General features: G+C 26.5%; 1 non-coding gene across 1 annotated transcript; it reads left to right on the top strand.

The window, feature by feature from the left end:
- The first annotated feature begins 2,620 nt into the window (after positions 1–2,620).
- LOC132940001 (5S ribosomal RNA) lies at positions 2,621–2,739 on the top strand. The gene has a single exon (XR_009664053.1). It is a non-coding gene; the product is annotated as a 5S ribosomal RNA (ribosomal RNA).
- Positions 2,740–8,394: the final 5,655 nt, after the last annotated feature.

Genomic DNA, 8,394 nt, shown 5'->3' with positions numbered 1-8,394 from the left:
TCCGATGAACTGAAACTTGAAATTATCGAAATACTTTATGAAAATAACCTGATCATAATGAAATTTGCGAGTTTTATTAAAACTTACATTATAATATGTACGGTTTAACAAACTGTCTGTTTATATTAGTGGCTTATTGTTTTTTTGTTCACTGAAATCAAAATATACAATATATTATATTTATAATACAATAGTATTTGCTGAAATTATTAGAATTGTTAACCGTCGCCGACGAATTTCGACAATTGACGATTGCCATAGATATTATAAAATATATTGTTTATTATGATAAATCCATAGAACTTATATATTATAGTATTATCTAATACTATTAGTATTATCAGTACCTATACGGTATATTGATAAATCGTATGTTCTTTTACAGAAATCTTTGTCATCTGCAATGCACCTATTCTGGTTTTCTATTTCAATTATAGTTCGCATGCCAAATTTAACTATACAAACTGGTCCAGGCGCGCGGACTGGCTGGGATGCTGGGATGCTACAGCATCCCTTGCCCTAAAATATATTTGCCTAATATTATTTATTATATATTTAAAGACTCTAGACACCTAATGAACAACAGATTGTTACCAACTTACGATTACTAGTAATCTATAATATTGTACAACTTTGATTGAAAGTTTTTTGTAACTTGGTACTTATTTACGTGTTTAACGTATATTCAATATTTTTTCAAAACAAAATAAAATATATTAATATTTTATAAATAATCTACATGTATTGAATTCGCCCCAACAATTTATGTTATTTGTCATTTAAATTGTGTAGTATCCCGTGCCCTATTTTACCAGTCCGCGCCTGAACTGGTCCGTTAGTTTATAGACATTCTAATACATTCTCCCGGCAGTGTCAATAGACACAGTGTTTGAGAAGTTATATTTTTTTGGTACCTAATTAATTTACAATATGAATTCAGAATTATTATAAGTTACCTATGTAGGTACTTGTCCAAAACTCTACTACCGGGAAGCCATTGGTATTTATGGTACAGCCTTACGAAGTTCACGATTTTCGGTGTTTTACGCACCCGTACAACGCTTAAAGTTTACCGAGCTTAAGTATAACAAATTAATTTTTTTTTTAATCTAGGTAAATCAACGTTTTAAAATTGATGATGCAAAAATAATTCTGACACCCACCCATGGTGGATTTACATAACAAGTCGAGGGATGTTTTTGATTTTAATTGTTCGAGCAAGCGCAGTGTGCGAGTGACTACACCGGATATTATATGAAAATACCAAAAAGTTCAATTAGCTATAATATAACTTAAAAATAAGATTGACCGCCAAATTCAGACTCTCTGTCGTTTTCAGTTAAGAACTAATGATTTTCGGCAATTAATTTTTGAAATATCGTTCATAATTCGTTGTAACTTGTAATTTATATACCTATTTTAAAAATATTATTCGTGGGTAATTGAAACGTCTAAAATGTATTATATTATATACAAATATGATAATAAACAAATAATAATAACTCAACTTAACCGGCTACGGTATTAATAATATTTAATAATATCAATATAAGTATAGTATACAATATCCTAGGCTGTCAAATCGTCCCCACTTGGAATCGTTTTTCGTATACAATGATATTATATCATTGAATTCAAATGTAACACTATCCATAACAGTCACCCACTTGTACCCTACTGTTCAGCAGAGTCACTTCCAAATTTTTTTTTTTTTTAATTGACCTCCCTTCTTATTTAAATTCTGACAAACGAGTTTTGGTTAAGTATATACGGCCCTGTCTACGGCCAGTAAAACAATTAGGATTCTCGGGACACGGACAAAGTCAATGTATTGGACCCTGAGGTATATGTATACAATATTTGTTTATAGGTTACCTATACAAAAATAAATAATGATGGTGATTTTTTTTTTAAAAACCTAAAAAATTGTATGTGAAGGCCCACTGACCAGTGTATTGTTATTAAAATATAACTACACTTTTAGTGTTCTTTTTTTTATTATAAATATTAATTAAAGCTTTCTACACATATAAGTAACTCAATAACAATAAAACAATAAAACACTATAAAAATATAATTTTAAAGATAAATATAGGTATTATTATGGATAAATAGGGGCCCCTTGTTCTTCGACAACAAATTAGATAGCATGATAAATTATAAAAATAGATATTTTTATTTAATATATTTTATTTGATTTAAACATTAGATTACAATGCAATTATTTAAAAATTTAAAGTAGATGCTGTGCGCCGTCGGGGCCCCTTGAGCCAACGATGAGCAGCCCTCTACAGGGGCATTGCCCCGGCTGCCCCTGCGGTTGTTGCGGCACTGTTATGACTGGTAATTCAGTTATTGATATTATAATATATATTTATACTATTTGAAGAAAAAGAGCATATAACTAGAGCAGTAAAGCAATATATTATATATTACTATAGTTTAAGGATTATTAAGAGAATATTTTTGGATTTTATAGAACATATTAGAATCATATTTTAAACCTAATAATCCATTATTTACTTATAATTAACTTATATTATTGTAATATAATATAAAAACATGAATAACATTTTGTTAGATAGTTTATTTAAATATTATAATTTTTCAACTTACATTCGCCAACGACCATACCACGTTGAATACACCAGTTCTCGTCCGATCACTGAAGTTAAGCAACGTCGGGCGTAGTTAGTACTTGGATGGGTGACCGCTTGGGAACACTACGTGCCGTTGACTTTTTTGCTTTTTTTATAAACTTTATTTCTTTATTTATTAAAAGAAAAAAATTTAAGTAAAATTTGTCGATTTCAGTTCATACAAATGATTTAAACTTACGTGCCATTCACTCCAAATTCCCTTAGTCCCTACATCCTTGTTTTGTCAATATAAATAATGTCCATCGCGTTTACAATCATTAACAATTCATAACTTTCTTAATTTAATTTTATTTAGTTCGCCAAAGCATTCTAGCCAATTAATATACCTACTTTCACTAATTATACCTACTTGTCTTATTCTGTACTGAAACGTAATCATATAGAATATAATATGCCTGTTATTATTGATTAATGTATTATGTATTAATTGTATACCTTACGCACCTTTACAAGTCATTATATTATTTTTTTGTTATCGCTATGAACGTTTTGTATGTCAAAATAAATGCCATTCGATTTTATGTATCAATACTCAATTTAGTCGTCGTTTGCCTTTGCTCTTTGCATATGCAGTGAAATCTCGATAACTCGAATCGATGACAGGCACAAAAAAAAATTTAAAAAATTAAAAAACACACATTGTAAAATCAATACATTCATCGCTTCGCTCAGAATCTAAAATAGAATCTATTTTAAATATATAGACAAAAATAATTTAACCACAAGTTAAATTAAACGCTTACTTTTGAATATTATTATTTTAATTTAACACCAATATTTAAATAAGTTTAAACACTGATAATTTTTATGAGGCATAAAAATTAATTTTAGACTGATTGGACTTTATTTTGTGGTCTGTCGTCATATTTCGGAGCAGTAAAAATACTAAGATTTTCAACTTTAATATCTTTTCTAGTTGGTAGTTTGTAGTGTCAAAAAGTAACATATTCTCCGTACATGTTTTAATAGTTTTAATTAATAAGTAACCAAGTTTTCGACAAAATCTATTCTCTTATTTTTTTTAAATTAAAAAACCAATAACCGTATATCTTGAACTGTTCACCAAAATATGTTTATATTAGCAATTTCTATGCATGGAATAATTTTCAAAATATTTTAACTCTTTTTGAGAACTTTAGAAATTTTAAATTTTCGAATTTTTTTGTTGTTTTTTCAATAATTGTTGATAAAAAACTTTTGCTTTGTTAAAAACATTGAACATTTAATACAAAGTGTAACATTAGTTCTTATTACTGGAAGAAAAAAAAGTTGAGGGTTCCTCATATGTTTTTTGTGAGTGTTTTAAGTTTTTTACAATTATTGTTCATATTTTTTAAAATTAAGTTCATAATTCATATTCAATGGTATTATTTAATTAATTGGTCATTACAATAAAACAAACATTGACACTGACTATTACAGACACCATGTCATGTTTTGAATTTATTAAAGCTATTATTTTTGTAAAATAGAAAAATAAGATAAAACAAACTGATAATTTAGTTTTTAGATTCTGAGTGGAACAATGAATGTACTTATTGATTTTAAAATGATGTGTTTTTTTTAAATTTTTTTTTGTCTATGTACACAATAAGTAGTCAAAATAATGCTTCGATTTTCAACTTCAGTATCTTGTTCGATTAGAAAGTGAATATTGTTGGTGGTTAAGCATTTAAAGTTCAAAAATATTGACAAAATAATGAAAAATCACGAAAATTAGCAAATTATTTTGAGTTAAGAAAAAACTTAGAATATTTTTTCGGTTATTTTGTTGAGATTGTATAATATTATTCGTGGGTACTTGAAACTTCTAAAGTATACTAATATATTAAATCTATGATAGTATCACGGTTTTTTGTTGATGTATAACGCGTTATAAGTACCTAATGGATATTGTGATATGATAAATTTGGAATTTATTACAGGTCAATTATTTTTTTTAATACTATAGATAAGTACCTATATAATATGTCTTAAACCTAGACTGACATACCGGCTCCGCTCAGAATCATTTTTCTTACACAATGATATTATATCATTGAATTCAAATTTAATCCCATCCATTATACAGTGATCCACTTGTAACCTACTGTACAGCAGAGCGACATCCACTAGCACACCTTTTTTATTATTAATACTTCAATGTTGTACTAAATGACAAAAAAAATGCATGTATAAATAATTTTTTTTGTTAGGTAATTTGTTCAAGGTTTATTCGGTAATTACCAATTACAAATGTAAAGACTATCTAAATGATCTTTAATCTTAATGATATCTTACAAAATAATAAATAACTACCTAAACATATTTGGCAGTATTTGTGTATTATTTATTATTTATGTAAAAGGTTCATAATAATAATAATAATAATACTGCTGTATGCATAATACATAATATTAGTATTGGAAACATTCATAAACACAACATATTTGGAAAAATAATAATATTTTATTTGGTTAGATACTAAGTGTAAAATGTTTAAGTATATATTATACATTTATACGTTTGTCTATTAGATTTAATAAAGATTTATAAAAATATAGAATAAATATATTGAGTATTAATGTACAAAACTACAAAAGTATATGAGAACATAAAAATTAATTGACACTATTGGCTTCAGCCAAATTACCAAAACACCAACTAATACTTCATATTCGACTTCATATTATAAATTAACACACAAAATTGTGTTTCTATAAAAAAAAATATCTATGCATAATTAATTTTAAGATAAAAAAAAATCCTTAAAATTACATAATATAAATAAAATCACAAAATTCGAACTAGGATCAGACATACTGTACTAAATAAAATCACATAAATAAAAAAAAAATTGAAGGCGGGTGTTGGCGCCCGCAGGCAAATGCAGTTTAGAAAACAAAAAAAAATTTTTTAAAAAATATTATTGTAGGAATACACATTACAAAGTCTATACAAAAAATTCAACTAGTCACATGACTAAAAAAAAAAACTGAAGGAGGGTGTTGGCACCCGCAGGCAAAAGCATTTTAGAAAACCAAAAAAAATTGAAATTAAAAACTTCAAACTAAAATGTCCAGAATCATAAGCAGAAAAAAACCATTCAAAATATTTAGTTTGATGATGGATTATTATTCAAAGTGCACCAGGTTATCAATGTTCAAAAAGTATATACGAAAAATTCAACTAGAGTTACATAACGAAAATAAAAATTGAAAGAGGGTGTTGGCGCCCGCAGGCAAATGCATTTTAGAAAACCAAAAAAAAATTTAAAAAAAGGTGGATAAGTGGATGTTGCTCTGCTGTACAGTAGGTTACAAGTGGGTCACTGTAATGGATGGTGTTAAATTTGAATTCAATGATATAATATCATTGTATAAGAAAAACGATTCTGAGCGAAAACGGTCAGTCACCCTATGATATTACCAAGTATATTTGATGATATTATTGTGAATAAAGTAATTTATATATAACCTATTAACGTAGAGCCTTGTTTTAAATTTTCAATCCCTAGCCATAAAAGTTAAACATTTTATAAATTTTTAACCACAAAATAATTAATAAATTATAAATTTGATAAATGTTGTCAAAATTTGAACTTTAAATGTTTATAAAAAAAAATTGTGCATATGTATTTTTAATATTTTTCAACTGCTTTTAAAACGATATATCAGGAGTCTAATATTAAATTTTCACGCTTTTTTACCCAACAAATAAAAATTTATTGATATTTATAGAAAAAAAAACTAAAAAAATTGAAAACTGACAATGTCCGTAAACAGTTCAAAAAGAGTCAAAATATTTTCAACATTTTATGGTGTATAGAAAATGCTAATATAAACATTCAGTGAAATTTTCAAGTATCTACAGTCATTCGTTTTTTAATTACAATAAAATAAGAAAATCGTTACATGAGAAATCGAGTAAATATTAAATGTTGTAAAAATATAAATTTCAGACGCTCATAAAAATTTAATTTAAGTTTCTTCTAGACATTTTTTTTTTGATAAAGGTAGACAAACTTATGAGTAATCTTATATTACATTTTCAAATCTTAGATTTAAAAAGTAAAATTTTTATGAATTCTCATCAAAATAATTTGGTATTTTTCGTGATTATTCCATATTTTGTCAAAATTTGAACTTTAAATGCTTATAATTAAAAACTGTGACTAAGGATTTTTAATTTTTTTCATCTGCCTTTAAAACAATAACCTAGGAGCCTTCTATTAAATTTTCAAGCTTTTTTACTCAACAGATAAAATTTTATTGATATTTATAGAAAAAAAAACTAAAAAAATTGAAAACTGACAATGGCCATAAACAGCTCAAAAAGAGTCAAAATATTTTGTAAATTTTATGGTGTATAGAAAATGCTAATATAAACATTCAGTCAAAATGTCATGTCCCTACGGTCATTTGTTTTAGAGTTACACCAAAAACCAAAATCGATTTTCTCGAAAACAGATTTTGCGTAAAAATTCCCGTTTTTCCTTAATTTTTCTTTTGTTTTTCACGTCGCTTGTGAAAACTACTGGGAAATTTTAACTTTTGACCCCCCAAAGTACCAACTAGATTCACTTTCCTATCAGAAAAGTTACTATTGAAGAAAATCCAAGCACTTTTACTGTCCTAAAAGGTGATGACAGACACAAAAATAAAAAAAAAAATAAAAAAAAAAATAAAAAAAAAAACACACATCATTGTAGAATCAATACATTCATCGCTTCGCTCAGAATCTAAAAAATATTATTGTAGGAATACATATTACAAAGTCTATACAAAAAATTCAACTAGTCACATAACAAAAAAAAAAATTGAAGGTGGGTGTGGGCGCCCGCAGGCAAATAGATTTTAGAAAACAAAAAAAAAATTTGCAAAAAAATTTAGAAAAAACTATTCAAAATATTAGGATCATTAAAGAATGATTATTCATGGGGCACCAAGTTATCAATTTCAAGTCAATACAAAAAATTTAACGTATGAATACACATTACATAGTACAAACTAAAATGCCCAGAATCTTAAACAGAAAAAACTATTCAAAATATTTAGTTCATTAAAGAATTATTCAAAAGGTAACAGACTGTCAATGTTTAAAAAATTTGGCTAGAGTTAAAATCATAAAAAAAAAATGAAGGGAGGTGTTGGTGCCCGCGGGCAAATCGATTTTAGAAAACAAAAAATATTTTCAAAAAAATTTAGAAAAAACTATTCAAAATATTAAGTTCAATAAAGAAGGATTTTTCATAGAGCACCAGGTTGCCAATGTTTAAAAAATGTATACAATTTCATTACTTAAAGATAAACTCATAAAAATAAATTGAAAAGAAGATGTGGTTGCCAGTAGACAAATGCATTTTAGAAAGCAAAAAAAAATTTAAAAAAAATATTTTTGTAGGAATACACATTACAAAGTCTATACAAAAAATTCAACTAGTCACATAACAAAAAAAAATTGAAAGAGGGTGTTGGTGCCCGCAGGCAAAAGCATTTTAGAAAACGAAAAAAAATTGAAATTAAAAACTTCAAACTAAAATGTCCAGAATCATAAACAGAAAAAAACCATTCAAAATATTTAGTTCATTGATGATGGATTATTATTCAAAGTGCACCAGGTTATCAATGTTCAAAAAGTATATACAAAAAATTCAACTAGAGATACATAACAAAAATAAAAATTGAAAGAGGGTGTTGGCGCCCGCAGGCAAATGCGTTTTAGAAAACAAAAAAAAAATTTTTTAAAAATATTA

Source organism: Metopolophium dirhodum, chromosome 2 (assembly GCF_019925205.1).
Source record: "Metopolophium dirhodum isolate CAU chromosome 2, ASM1992520v1, whole genome shotgun sequence".
NCBI lineage: Eukaryota > Metazoa > Arthropoda > Insecta > Hemiptera > Aphididae > Metopolophium > Metopolophium dirhodum.
The sequence above is the reverse complement of the archived record's forward strand: the minus strand, read 5'-3'. Positions and strand labels throughout refer to the sequence as shown.